Source organism: Sebastes umbrosus, chromosome 20, assembly GCF_015220745.1.
Source record: "Sebastes umbrosus isolate fSebUmb1 chromosome 20, fSebUmb1.pri, whole genome shotgun sequence".
Classification (NCBI taxonomy): Eukaryota; Metazoa; Chordata; class Actinopteri; order Perciformes; family Sebastidae; genus Sebastes; species Sebastes umbrosus.
The window spans coordinates 17,989,482-18,004,799 of record NC_051288.1 but is presented as its reverse complement, the minus strand read 5'-3'; the positions used below and the strand labels follow the sequence as shown (position 1 = coordinate 18,004,799).

Sequence of the window (15,318 nt, the reverse complement as noted above, 5' to 3'; positions counted from 1 at the left end):
TCACTCACATTTAATAACAAGTGTAATCAAAGGAATTATGCAAATTTAATTTGATGCCTCTTGCATTATGCAAATCTGAGCCAAATATAATGAATCCTGACACCTGACCAGTGCAGTATACAGCATGGGTGGCGCTCATTGTTAAGGACTGACAGTATTTTGGAGAAAAAGACTGAGGTGAAAGGGGAGAAAAATGCACTAGAGATCATCAATTATATTATTGCGTTTCTATATAATGAGTCAGTGTTCTGCATTTGGTTGCTGTAATGTAGACATTTAGATCGCTATGATTCCACGTTCAAGCTACACTGGGTGTTATTAAAAGGTCTTTGTGTAAATTTGTCTAGCGATACAGAAAAATGTTTTCCGTAATGGATTGAACACATCGGAATACAAGAACAAAAAAACAAACGTCTGGCGCAGAAGCAATTTTCCGTGTATTGTATTAGTGACCAACATGTATGCGTGACCCGCCGACTCTGACAACAACCCCACAGACACACCGTTACAAGTGGCTCATAATAACAAGGGGACTCCTCGGATCGGATGCAGTCAGCTGGTTCACTACAACCAAATGTTACGGAGTAAAACAGCATGTCATGCTGCCATTTGACACGGTGAAATAAGATTAGATGGGATCCATTTCAGAGTGCAGGAAGTGCAGAGGCTGGCCTGTTCCAGCATACAATCTGCAACATACAAATACAGAGCGAGAAGGGGGGGGGGGCGTACTGAGGCATGAACGTTGACACACTTATAGAATAATCCGCTTTTGAAGGATGCTGCCACATTTTTGATATTTATCCTCCGATCACTTGGATATCAGCATCATATAATACAATATTTATACAGTTATTTTACTGCGTTGCTTTAATTTATTCATTCTGAGGGACACTGATATTCAGTCTCCATCAATCTGAGATCCTTGACAAAATTATAGCTGCAACGATTAATCGATTAGTTGTCAACTATTAAATTAATCTGCAACTATTTTGATAATCGATTAATCGGTTTGAGTAATTTTTTTATGAAAGAAAAGTGAAAATTCTCTGATTCCAGCTTCTTAAATGTGAATATTTTCCTAGTTTCTTTACTCCTCTATGACATTAAACTGAATATCTTTGAGTTGTAAACTAAACAAGACATTTGAGGACATCATCTTGGGCTTTGGGAAACGCTGATCAATATTTTTCACCATTTCCTGACATTTTATAGAACAAATAACTAATCGATTAATTGAGAAAATAATCAACAGATAAAATATTATTCACGAATGCTGATCTAGTAAGTGGATAGATGGATGCATAGATTAGGATTAGTCTATATTCTGGATCAATACCTTGATCTGGACTAAGATCAACAATAGAGCTGAAATGATTAGTTGGTTAATCGATTAGTTGATCGACAGAAAAATGTATCTGTAGCATTCCTGATAATCGACTTATCATTTACTTCACTTCTCAAATGTGATTATTTTCTGTTTTTCTTGATAACCATGATAACAAACTGAATATTTTTTATATTATATTATATTTTTTTATAATTAATTTTAACGCCACTATTTTCTTCATCACATTAACGCAACTTGCAATTTTTAGGTTGTAGCGAGCTCAGTTTAAAAGCTGGAGTGAAGATACTGGCGTCATATGAAACTAAAAAAACCTAAGGAATCCATTGGTACCAACCATGTCATAAAAACTGGCATGGCCACTATCAAAAGGGGTCCCTTGACCTCTCACCTCAAGATATGTGAATGAAAATGTGTTCTATGGGTACCCACGAGTCTCCCCTTTACAGACATGCCCACTTTATGATAATCACATGCAGTTTGGGGCAAGTCATAGTCAAGACAGCACACTGACACACTGACAGCTGTTGTTGCCTGTTGAGCTTGAGTTTGCCGCGTTATGACTTGAACATGTATTTTATGCTAAATGCAGTACCTGTGAGGGTTTCTGGACAATATTTGTCATTGTTTTATGTTGTTAATCGATTTCCAATAATAAATATATACAAACATTTGCATAAAGAGAGCATATTTGTCCACTCCCATGTTGATAAGAGTATCACATACTTAAATCTCCCTTTAAGTTACATTTTGAACAGTTAAAAAATGTGTTAACTATGGACAATCATGCAATTAATCGCAATTCAATATTCTAAATCGATTGACAGCCCTAGTTTTGGACTGTTGGTTGAATAAAACAAGCAATTTGAATCGATCAACTTGGTCTTTTGAGTATTGCAATGGGAATTCTTCACAGTTTTCGAACATTTTTACAGACCATACAATCAATCGAGAAAATAGAGTATTCCATAATGATCATTATCACTAGTTGCAGCCCTAATCAATAAATTAAAAAGAAATACTTTGAACTGAAGTCATTATCATTTTAGCTAAGCTAAAGCACTAATCGTGGCTCATCTTACTCAACTGAAGAGCAGCATTTTTACACTGTCAGTTGTTTCTCTCGTAGGCTATACAGCAGGAATTGTGTGCCTCAGATGGTGCGCGTTACTAAAGAGTCCTTTAGTGTGCACCACTCTAGGAGTAAAATGAGCTTCGATCTGTCCCAGAGGTAGCCCATCAAGAGGTGGGGAGGTTAGTTGGTCGTCACGGCCATCTAGACCCTGGCCTGTGAAAGCCTGCCAGAATCAATGCTAATTATGCTGCCATCTGCGAGGTGCCTGTGCTAGGTTGACACCTGTTCACTTCCAAGTGACGCACAGAAACTTCAATCAAGCCCGGGAAACAAGACGCTAACACTGCGGAGGTGGGAAATGATTGGGGAAAGTATTGACAGTGGTTGGTGGATAACCAGAAGATATAGTTGTCATACCTGAAGCTGGCTGGGCAACATGTGGAAACTTCAATGCTAGCTGAAACAGCATGTAGTCTATATACAGTAAATCCCCACTGAAAATGTCTAATTGACCCTTCCACTCTGTCAGCACAGTCGTTTCTCTCCTGGAATTCCAACTCAGCCTACGTGTGTGATAAATGTCCCGGGGCTATAGCAACACTGTCCCTTTCCAGATAATTTATCATGCAAAGACAATCAGTCAGAGCACTTGATTAATATTTTCTGGGGGATCTTTTCAACTTTGGAGGCTGATCTCGCCAGCCACATTAGGCAGAGTGGTTGCAAGAGGAAACCAATAAACTAGGTTTGGCTGTTTGCTCACTGAGACCGGGGGCCTGTCAATTCTTTGCCCCCTTGAAAGAGATCTGCCATTAAGGTGACATGAGAAACAAATGAGGCCAATTTCTCCTCCAATGTCCCATCTGATATGTCAATAAAGGCCCAGCAGCCGCAGGATGCTCCGAGATGGATTTTTCCTTGCAGCTAGACAATCAGTGGAATACATCTAACTTTCCTCCGATAGGTGAATCACTCAGACAAAACCAATGGACTAGCGTTAAGTAGCAACTGCAGATCTGGTTTCAGACAAATATATGAATGAGATTTACCTCCCAGGTTTTTGTTTTCCATCTTACAAGATAAGATAAGCCAGGCAATGCATTTTGAATTATGTTTGTCTTTTGCTGGGTATAAAACTGGAGCCGGACCAGACATCAACATCTCCCTTCACAGCGAGGTGCAGCAACAAAGGATTTCATCATTCAACTGCCGCTGTTCTGTCTTTCGGAGGTTGTAACAGGCTCAGTTTTAAAACTAAAGCTAGATACTGGCATCATATCAAACTAAAAAACCTAAGGAATCCATTGGTACCAACCGTGTCATACTTGCATGTCGCAATGGAAATTAAAAAACGCTCCAAAGATACGCTAAATTTTGGCGAGGAAAAACTGGCATGGCCATGAAACCCCATAGGTTCAAACTATTTAAATATATATTAGGGCTGTCAAAGTTAACATGTGAATGCAAATTTGTTTTAACGCCACTAATTTCTTTAACGTATTAACGCAATCGATCTTTCGGAGGTTGTAGCGAGCTCAGTTTTAAAGATAAAAGGGGGAAGCAGGAAGGAGGTTAAATAACGCTCCAAACTTGCGCTAAATTTTGGCGAGGAAAAACTGACTTGGCCATTTTCAAAGGGGTCCCTTGACCTCTGACCTCAAGATATGTGAATGGAAATAAGTTCTATGGGTACCCACGAGACTCCCCTTTACAGACATACCCACTTTATGATAATCACATGCAATTTTGGGCAAAATCCATGCAATTCTTTTGCATGCAGTACAAATGTGTTATTTATCACCTATTCTAAAAATTGTGTATTTGAATATTTCTGCATACTGGGGTCCCTAAATAATCTTAAAATTGCATAAACTGGGTATCACTGTAAAGCAGAGACTCTTGTGGATCCAGTGAGTCCAGTTAGGTTCATGTGTAATGATGTTAGTCCCCATAATAGACATTTCACATCAGATTTTACACATATGGTAGTGTGTCTTTCTACTATGACAGTTTTCCTAAAAAAATTAGATTTGAAATTATCGCAATATATCGCATCGTTACCCCTTTACCATTATACGTATCGTATCGCCAGATTCTTGACAGTACACAGCGCTACTCAATAGTAGAAAAAGTCGCTTTATTGTGTTGACCAGCTGTCAACCGTACAGATCAGGATTTCTGTCTCTTTTATTGTACATGACAAAATCTGTTAAGGGCAGAAAAAGAAAATATTAACCTTAACAGGAAATAAATGACTACACAGCTCATATATCTTTCTATAATAGCTTTCTATAATTAACAAAGTAAATGGTGGTGCAGACCGGTGTTTTACCCAGGACTGACAAACAGAAATTAGAATAGATCACAATTAGAAACAACATTACAGACCCACGTGTGATTGCGATACTTATATGTAGAATTATAGCCTCATCTGCCGAGCCGCGGCATCGATAGGCATTCATTAAGTATGCAGCTCATAAAGTCAAATGTTTTTCGATAAATATCATGGGAACGAGGCTCGAGATGCTCCACATTCAGAGACTTACAATGGCAGCATATGTTGAGGTGGATTGAGTCCTCGGGCTCCAATCTGGCTCTCTCTCCCTCGGACTTAGAAGATAAATTACGTGGGCTATTTTTTCCATTATGTTAATCAAAAACACTCGCCATATGCATTACTATTATTAGATTGGTAACAGAAGACATCCTGTTTTCAATGTGAAATTGTGAGACTGAGCCTTAATTGATCACAAGCACAGTTTTAGGACAGTCAAAGATAATTCAACAGCTGGCCTTGTTTATATCTCTTGTTAACACGTTATATATGTTTTATGGGGTGTCAATTGATGTTGTTTCATATTACAGCAGCAGCCTATTTACAAGGATGCCTCAGCGTGTAATGTGAAACATAAATGACAAATAAGGTACTTGATTTTTGAAACAACAACACAATGTCCATTCCAGTTGCTCTCCCTTTTTTTTCCAGAGCCGTTTATGTGCTATTGTTGCGCGTGGAGGATGTGGTTTATGTGACTTTAAGTAAAACAAACAAAACAAGCGGTGCAGTTCTGGCACTTAAAACGGTCTGAGAATGTGTGCTGGCCCACCTGAGCCGTGCTAATTGTTTTCGAGATACACATAAGGTCCCGGGCAGCATCTTAAATTCCAAGGTTGCACTTACAGCCGGCTGGACGTCCTTGACTGGAGCCAGACGCGGGTCTAGAGAGGGCTGTTTGGCCAACAATGTCATTGTTATGGCCTTTGTCATCTCAATTAGCAGGTGGGTGCTAAAACACAGAGCTCTAAATGGTGGCATCAGTGTTAACCTGGGACACAACACACTGCCCATAAACCCCAGCACTTATGCCTACTGCTGACCGTGCTGTTTGTCTCTCATTACCTTGCGGCTGCAAAACGGGGCCCAGAGGTTACACTAATGACCCGCTCTGTCACAAAGTTACTGCCACTACCGTTGTTGTCAGAAGTATGAAATGAAAGTTATTTTCCTCGGCCGCTCCACTAGATCTGTCAGAATGCTATTTGAGTTAGGTGGTACAGTGGAAAGAAGGAAAGTCAGTTTATCATTAAGGGTGTGTTTCCGCGGTCAGAAACAGTGGCTGATTAAATTAGGCCCATTTTAAGGTCAATGTATTTCTTTAATCAGTTGTCCCTTTTGATCATCCCTGGGAACAGCGCTCCTCAAACTCAGTCCTTGGTAATTGGTCCTCCTCACTGGCTCACTGTCTGTACTCATATGCTCATGGTTTAATGTTTCCAGCATTTTCGGCACAGGCAGAGCACGTAATGCCGGCGCGTGTTTAACAGTCATTTCCATAAGTAAGTGCAATTTCTGTACAGTTTGTTCCTGTGTAATGAAGTGAAATCTTGTTTGTATTCCCCCTATTTCACAAGGAAACCCACTCAAGCAGCTACACGGGAATTAAAGCGGCTAAAAATTAAAAAGCGGCACTATCTTTAACTGAATGTCACACTATTAGGAAATAAAATCAATTACTTGCATACTAAGTAGTGCGGTTTTTGTTATTTCTGATTTTTTATTCAGCACGAGCCTTTTTTTCCCCTCGTTGTTATTGTCTGAGTCTATAAGTGACCTTAACAAGAAAAAATGCAAATGATGTGCGAGAGAAAATGGCTAACATTTATTTATCCTCGCTGTTCTCTTGTCTTGTTGGTGTCATTAGAACAGTTCGCTGCGTCCCATTCTCTCCCATTATCTCTGCTATCAACGCAGCACAGCAAGATTCCAGCAGGGCTATAAATACTTCCCCTGGACCACATACGGCTAGCACATCATCTCCCAGACACAGCTTAATGATGGAAAAAAAAAAAAATCTAATGTCTTTTTGCCCCCTTTTCTTCCTCACATTCTCACAACACCATGAAAAAAAGTCAGCCAGCTTGCAGAAGTTACACATACATTTAGTCGGGGGGAAAAAAATACATTTGTATCAGCGACGTCTTAGAAGGTGTGAGAGGAAATGATAGATGTCTGTCTTGATCATCCACTGGCGCAGGTTTTTGTCGATTGCACCAGGGTCACTGACGCTGGGCTCCGCAAATCCATTAGAGCGAGAATGCAAAAAGGGACACTTTATCTGAATTCATTATAAATGGATCTATATCTTATGTTTAGGGCCAAGGACACGATTTGTATCACAATGCAAATATCTATCATTAAATGTTGACAGTTCATTTTTCCTGGCAAAGAAAGAAAAATGTTTTCGGCGCGGCACTCTTTTTCTGTGCTGTTCTTTTCCCTGATAAGGCGCCAACAAAGTAGTTGAAGCTGATTTGTTGTCCAAATTGAATGGTTTGTCATAATTTCATAAAAAGGGGAAAGTATCCGGTTTCATGATTTGCATGTATTGTAACATTACAGGTAAAACAGTATGATAAATATCCCGATATATAACCAGTAACGTGAAGCACACCATACAGCTTGTGTGCATTTTAGCATATTGGAAAATCAAGAATCTGTCTGGTTTTCACTCAAATAAAACCAACAGTACATAAGTTGCGAAATTAATAAATTGCGAAAACAATACAAAAGAAACTTAACACTAAATTAACAGAAAGTTAAATGACTGCTTGCTACTTGTGTATTCCTATCAAATCAACAGTGTCCAACCTCTCCTTCATACAAACTGACACGTCATCATTTTTGTGCAAACTTGCAGGCACTTTTGTCCGATGCAGGGAGTTGAATTGCTGAGCACATGGCTGGGCATGTCAGTCAAAGAGCAAAAGGAGCATCCCGTTGTGTCGCTATCTAAATAATGGCTATAAAGCGTAGCTAACGGTGTCCTCTGAAACGTGCTCAGGTGGAAAGAACTAGACAAACAGAGACAGCCACCGCAGTGCTCCCTGACACAGAGGACAAAGTGAGGGCCTCATTTCCTCCCTCTAATCAGTGTTTACATCCACCCCAGTGCCAATGGCTGGTGACTGAGCAAGACGTGTATCAATCACCAACGGCAACGTTAGCCGGGGAGGACACGCTGATACACAACACTGGTGACACAAACAGACACACACCACCAGCCTGGCACCGGGGATAGCAACACGCTCTCATCTTAACCTCTTCCTCTTCTATTGTGTCCTCTCTCTCTCTCTCTCTCCCTCTCTCTAATGGGTGCAGAGAAATTACAGCTAATTAAGGATGTAAATGGTGGCGGAGAGTGACTTCTAATTCTGCATTAAATTGTCTCTTACCTCAGCAGAAAAATTTATCAGAGGAGGCAATGTCAACTTTTACTGGGGCGGGTTATTTGCATTTCTGCACGCATTAATTCTGGGGATGTGCGGCGCCTACAGAGCCAAACGGAGGGCACGAACTGCATCCCAGCAACCGGTAGGCATCAGAGGGGATGTTATTGCTCTTCTCACCCATGTGGTCTCCTAGCTTAGGAAGCAAAATAATTGCTGCACAAGACTGCACTAGGATGCATAGCAGGCAAAGACAAACACACACGGAGAAATGCATGTGCCAAGTCTGTAAACTGCCGTCACTTACTTCACTCCACAGATGTTTACAAGGTCACAGCGTGGCCATAAAAGACTGAACGAACGCAGGGAACACAGCTCGATGCGAGGAGGAGCACAACCCCGGGGTTACGCGTCGCAGCCCAGCGCATTAATTATCTTTGCGGCAAATTTCTTGAGGTTGAAAGCAGCAGATTTGAGGCGCGGCCAACAGAAGCGGTCTACACGGACCGCAAAGTCAGAGGGCACGGCGGCAAACATGTGGTAGGTGCCAAGCTGCGGGGTCTGAGAGCTGGGCGCCGGGGACGAGAATGATTAGAGATTTATTACAGCTTTTCTGCAAAGTCATGCAGTCGGCCACGTGTATTACTGACACGGAGGAGCTGCGTATAAGACATACAGACGTTCTGCATACATGCAACAATACCTGGATTCTAACAGATAAAATGACCTCACAGACGCCCAAAGATTGCATTTGCTTGGCCATTGATTGACCCCCCGAGTGAAGGACCTCATCATTCTCTCAGCTGTTCCTACGTTTCATCCAGCTCAATCCATTTACATTTAAGCACAGCTCTGCACGGCCTAATTAGTTCCACGGCTCCATTAGTCTACATTGTGGTCAATCCATTCATCACTTTGCATGTTAGTTAAAAGCCCATTTCTCTGATCCTGTCACTGTTCTCGGCCTATTACTGTTCTGTTTTTTCTAGAAAGGAGAGTGAGGGGGATTATGGGTAACTAATTATCAACAAGATGACATCACAATAGGCTCAACCTTATAAGTGACTTGTGGATACACTGTATATTGTATTTAATTTCCACATGACTGGATTTTCTCTGATAAAGAACGTGTTTAGATAATACTAGGGCTGTCAAAGTTAACGCGATAATAACGCAAATTTGTTTTAACGCCACTAATTTCTTTAACACCTTAAAGCAACTTGAAATTTTAGGTTGTAGCGGACTAAATTTTAAAGCTAGAGTGAAGATGCTATCATCATATGAAACTATAAAACCAAAGGAATCCATTGGTACCAACTATGTCATACTAGCTTGTCGGAAAGGAGGTTAAATAACGCTCTGAACTTTCGCTAAATTTTGGTGAGGAAAAACTGTGATGGCCATTTTCAAAGGGGTCCCCTGACCTCTGACCTCTGACCACTTTATGATAATCACATGCAATTTGGGGCAAGTCATAGTCAAGTCAGCACACTGACACACTGACAGCTGTTGTTGACTGTTGGGCTGCAGTTTGCATGATTTCAGCATATTTTTTTATGCTAAATGCAGTACCTGTGAAGGTTTCTGGACAATATTTGTCATTGTTTTGTGTTGTTAATTGATTTCCAATAATAAATATGTACATATGTTTGCAGAAAGCAAGCATATATCCCACTCCCATGTTGATTAGAGAATTAAATACTAGACAAATCTCCCTTTAAGGTACAGTTTGAACAGATAAAAAATATGCGATTAATCGCGATTAAATATTTGAATTGACAGCCCTAGATAATACATGTAAAAAAGGAGGCTACACATAAGGGAGGAAAAGGAAAATAAAGAGTAAAGCGAGGGAGAGAGAATCAGAACGACAGAGAGAAAGAGAGGTGGTAATGATCCCTGCATTGAGAGACTTGGCTCACCCACTGGCATACTGGCTCGTACGGTCCACTGGCTCCAAACTTGCTGAGGTCTAAAACTCGCATTACGCCTCAAAAAAAGGCAGGCAACCAGGACCTCGACACACTGAAGCTAATTAATTCTCAGACATAATGAGACATTATCATGTTTGATGTACAGTTCACACACTCTCGGGGTGCTCTCTGCTATCAGGACACAAACAGTTTGCGAAAAAACTTGAAAAAGGAAACAATCAGGCGGCGACGACAAGACTCATTTAGTGGATAAAGTTGTCAAACAATGTGAAAGTGACCTCAGCGGCGTCTGCTCGAGGATTTATTTATTTGTTGTTGGTTTACAAACGGAGGCTACGGAGACAATTTAAAGCAGAGAATCCTTTTGCATTTATATTCCTTGCGTTTGAGCTGTTTCCTTGCTTGATTATATCCCATTGGTATTCACTTTACCATTGCCAGGTCATCACCACTTTACGTCTGCTGGAGACAAGTGCAGCGAGGGTGATTCTCAGGGTGATTCAATGTCTGGTACAGTCCCTGAAAGCGGAACTCATTTCCAGGCCGAGCTACCCCGGAGTCCCAGCAGGGAGACATGAAGCAATCTCAGGCCCGTGATGCCCTCCCACAGTACCCGCTGCCCTTTCACTCCCACATCCTTCCCTTTTATCGGGAATCTATTTTCCCTCTCCCCCCCCCCTGTAAGGTAACTCCATCTGAAAATTTTACATCTTCCATCTCCCCGCTCTCTCCGGTTTCCTCTTCCCATGATGGATGAGCTCCACACTCTGGGGTGTCTCAGCCTGTCCATCATGCCCCGCGATTAGGAATTAAAAATTGCAGACGTTTCACAATAGCCACCCCCATTTTTTTCTCCGACTCCCCCCTCCGCACACAACCCCGCCTCTCATCCAACCACACCTGCCACACCATCACCAAAAACCCTCACCGCCACCATAAAAAAACACATCCAGCCTATAACACACTATCCCCCAACTCAGATGCACCAAACACCTACATTCATCTAAGTGGGAAAAAAAACATAATTTATTTTGTACTTCCCAGATAATTTACTTTTTTTTCTTTCCTTTCTACAGGAATTCTCCATTTCCCTATAAAATGAAAATTCATCTAGAATTACATCTTATGTCATCATTATGTTTATTAAGCGTGGATGATGTATATGAACAGCGCTGGCTTGCCGCTGAGTGCTTAATGATGCATAAGATTAAGCCGAGGCTCTCAGCTGCGCTGTGACTCCCCTCTGGTACCCATACTGCCGAGGCATGCTGGGAGTACAAGCTCCAAACGGCCATCAGGTGAAAGGAACTAACATCTCTCTTTTTGTCTGTGTGTGAGTGAGGCTGAATGTGGTGTGTACTTATGTTTTGTGCACGCCGCTGAATGGGAGTGTGTTTCCTCCTGAGCACATGTAAGAGCTGTAGAGGAATGGTATGCTATCAACGTGCTTTATAGTATCTGTCCACCTATATTAGAAATAACTTGCTTTTCGCCTGTGCTCGCTGTGCTGCGATCATGCTGTTTTCTCTATTTCATCCCTTTCTCCTCTCTGCCCCCTCTATCCATCCCTGGACCCCTTCTCTCTGTGTCCTTCCTCCCTTCATTTCTCTTCACCCCGTCTCTCTGCCACACCGCTGTTTTGCCGCAGCAGTCTATGACAAAAACATTATCCTTCTGCTGCTAAACAATCCAATAAACCTCTCCACGGGGAGGAAGTTAACCTCTTGTCTGTTCGACTGATGCCTTCCAGACCACGTGACGGCTGCCACAGTAAATTCAAATCATTAGTCTCCTTGCCCCCCATCAGAGAAAAAAACTTCTATTAGTAATGGAGACCTCGTAAGAGACCTTCCGCGGAGAGCACTGCCTTCTCAATTCCCAGTGGAGAAATCTCGCGCAAAAAACTAATTCTACTTTTAATAATCTGTCATCAAGACCAGAGGCAGTCATAAATTATGTGGGGAGCATGTGCGAGAGCGAGCCACAAGAGGGAAATCAGGGTGGAAAATCAAAGCCCAAGTTTGACAAACTTTCCCGAAGATAAATAATAACTTACAAACCGGATTAGTTGTTAAGTCACAGCTGAGCGCACAGTCAAGCCATTCCAATCAGCCAATGCAGATGAAGAATTTATAGGTAGAGCTCATCATTTGTTTTCCCGACTCTCCTCCCTCTTTTTATATGCACCTTTTCTCATTCCTGTCTCCTTCAAGCTTATTATATTCAGGGCCTGTTGTCACACCCTGGGCTGGTTTTATTATTAACTCCTTGTGTGCCAAACCAAAAGGCGTTTTCTAAAGGTGACAGATTTTTTTGTGTGGAGGAAGGCCTAAAGATGACAGAAGAACGAATGCCTGGCTTGTGTCGAAAAGTAAATACAAGGGAACACTGTAGTCCCCTCACAAACTGCAGCTATATGGGGCCTCCGGACCTTAATTGACCACTAAAACAAAGGAAATCATCATGGGAGAGGTATGTTGAAGGTAAAAAGATGCGTTTGAAACATGACCAAGGTGCTTTGAGGGAAAAGGCTATCAGCCGCAAGGGTCTGCTCTTTTGTTCCTGTGTCAATATCTCTGTAAACTATCGACATGCATCATAATCGTTCCCTTCTATCAAGTGCAGACTAAAGAACAATCTCCATTAGGTGACAGCGCCCCGGCAGGTTGATAAATGCTCCCTGACGAAAGGGAAGGAATTGCGTAAAATAAAGAGGCATGTTCCAACAAGTCTTGTCAAAATGGTATTGATTTAATCATCTGCAGAAATACACATTCTTGGTTAGTGTAGCGTGCAGCAGAGATGGCAGCCGCAGCAGAAGCTGGGATACGCTTTACAGTTGTTGACGCGGAGACGCTCTCCCTCATTGGCTTTGCAGGTGATGAAACACACGCTGAGCTGCGCTCTAATTTTTTTCCCCCCCATCTCTCTCTCCCTGTTTCCCTCTTCAATCAGATGTTATTCTAAGAAAGTGTCTGAAAATCTGCTTTTCTATTTTTATTTAGGGCCAACGAATATAACTTAATGCGAGTGGGCGAGTCTATATGTAACGCGCCGCTGTGGCCAGCCTTCTCCTTGGCCTCTCAGCAGAGTGCAGAGGCGATAGATAACAATAGCCCTCCATCATCTAGACACACCAATGGTATTCTAGTGGCTGGAGTGAGCTGGCCAGAGGTCTGGGAGTGTTTATTTAACATCGGGGTGTTGCAGAGAGTGTCTCACCTTGGGACAAATGGATCCCCTCTCTTTCCTCCTTTGGCAGCCTCAGAGTAAACACCATGGCAGAAAACTGGAGGTCTCATTGCTCTGAAGTACAAGTTCATCAGGCAGGTGGGTGGGTTCATCATTGGAGGCTCACCGCAGGATGGAGCACCTATAAAACATAACAAAACATGTCTGTATAAATACCCATGTTGCTCATGAACCAGGACAACAAACAGCTACCTCTTGTGACAGACTCAAATGAAAATCTAGTCGCTGTGGCAGTGGCAGCAAAAAGCAGTTGTTTTTCTTACAATTGTAATCATTTAGAAGGTTAAAGGAGGCATTATTATCTCTGCACAGCCCATCTGAGCAGTGATGAGGTGAACACAAATAATGTGCGTCCCCAACAGAGGGAAGATGTGTGGCTGCGGCCGCTGGGGGTTGGAGACAATCCCACAGTGACCTGACCTTGACACGTCTGAGTGAAATGGTGGCGGAGGCTAATACCTCATCATATTGAGTTTGACTTTGAGCTCACTGTGGTTGGCGCCATAAAACAAAGGATAACAGTGTGGACAAACAGTCGTAAACTATGGACAATTAACATGCACTACTACTATCAAATATAGCGTGTGGTTTGCCTTATTACGTTTAGGAAATATAGAAACTGACCATCCGGACTGCTGCTACGTGCTTTCACAAGATACATAAAATATTCTAAAAATTACTCTAACTTGTGAATAATATGGCACAGAATATAGTTAATACACCTAACAGACAATGTTGAATAGGACACACTTTTTATCCGCCAATAAAACCTCGAAGCCAATGGGATGGAATCATACATGACCGCATCATAAAATGTCTACATTACCAAAAAAATGAAATGCCCACTTCTCTGAAACCGGGATATAACTCATCATATCAAGCCAAGACTGAAGCTTCAGACATTATTCAGTCCAGGAGGACAAGTGGAGAGGTGAGGGAGACACCACAGACCTTTATATATTACCTCCTGCTCCAAAGTAAGGACAAAGGGAATGAAGATGACTACCCTGTCACAGGAGAAAAACAGATGAACCAGACAGACCTGACTGAACTGTTCACTTACCGCAACCTGGGAGCTCACACAACACACTGCTGCAGCCTAACTAACATTTTTTTATATATATATTGTTGATCAATAGCCATTCTGGTGGAGAATGTTCAGCCATGCATTATATCTGCTTACAAAGTATGCCAAAAAATATATTGAGCAATCTTATTGTTTTTGTAGGTTATTGATATAGTGTTGTGAAAATGATTTAACAGACTGTTAAACTATAGATTATACAGATTCTATCTTTAGGGCTGTGTATTGGCAAGAATCTGGCGATGAGATACGTATCACGATGCAGCGGTTATGATTCAATATATTGCAAAGCAAAGCGATATATTGCGATTTTTTAAATCTAATTTTAGGAAAACTATCATAATATAAAGAATACACCACCATATGCATAAAATCGGAGTAACAAAAGTTACCTTTTTATGCAATCAGAATCGTGAGATCTGCAATTGCATAAATCCCAGTCCCTGTAACATCATATGGTGCCTTTAAATGAAAATCGTGAGCTCGTGTTTACAACATGGGAAGTCGTGTACATGTAGCTTGGCGTTCAAGTTGTTAAGTCGTGAGAACACCGCTGCTAAGCAACGACGATATTAACGTTACTGTCGGCGTCTAGAAGCCACAGAGGCTAACAGTTTTGCAAGATAGCAAGTGGGTAAAATAATGCAATAAATGCAAAGGTATAATGACAGAGGAAAATGACGAGACCGTTGGGAATACCAACATTTTCCTCAGACATATTATAAAATTACGAAGAAAAACAATATACGACTAAAATTACAATATATTAACTTATTATGCACCGAAAAAATTAACTTCCATAGACTCCGCCATTTCTGAAAACGTCATAAACTCGGAGCTTTCAGAAACTTTCCACTTACGAGGTCGTGAACACCATAACAGAGGGGAATACGGTAAA

At 41.5% G+C, this 15,318-nt stretch overlaps 1 protein-coding gene across 3 annotated transcripts in view; it reads right to left on the bottom strand.

Annotated features, from left to right (window-relative positions):
• Window positions 1–15,318, bottom strand: part of LOC119479332 (cadherin-related family member 1) — a 121,294-nt gene that overhangs the window by 95,298 nt on the left and 10,678 nt on the right. For all 3 annotated transcript variants that reach the window (XM_037754795.1, XM_037754797.1, XM_037754796.1), the window contains exon 3: window positions 13,307–13,457. The gene's annotated coding sequence lies outside the window, so the exon portion shown is untranslated. The remainder of the gene's footprint in view (window positions 1–13,306; window positions 13,458–15,318) is intronic.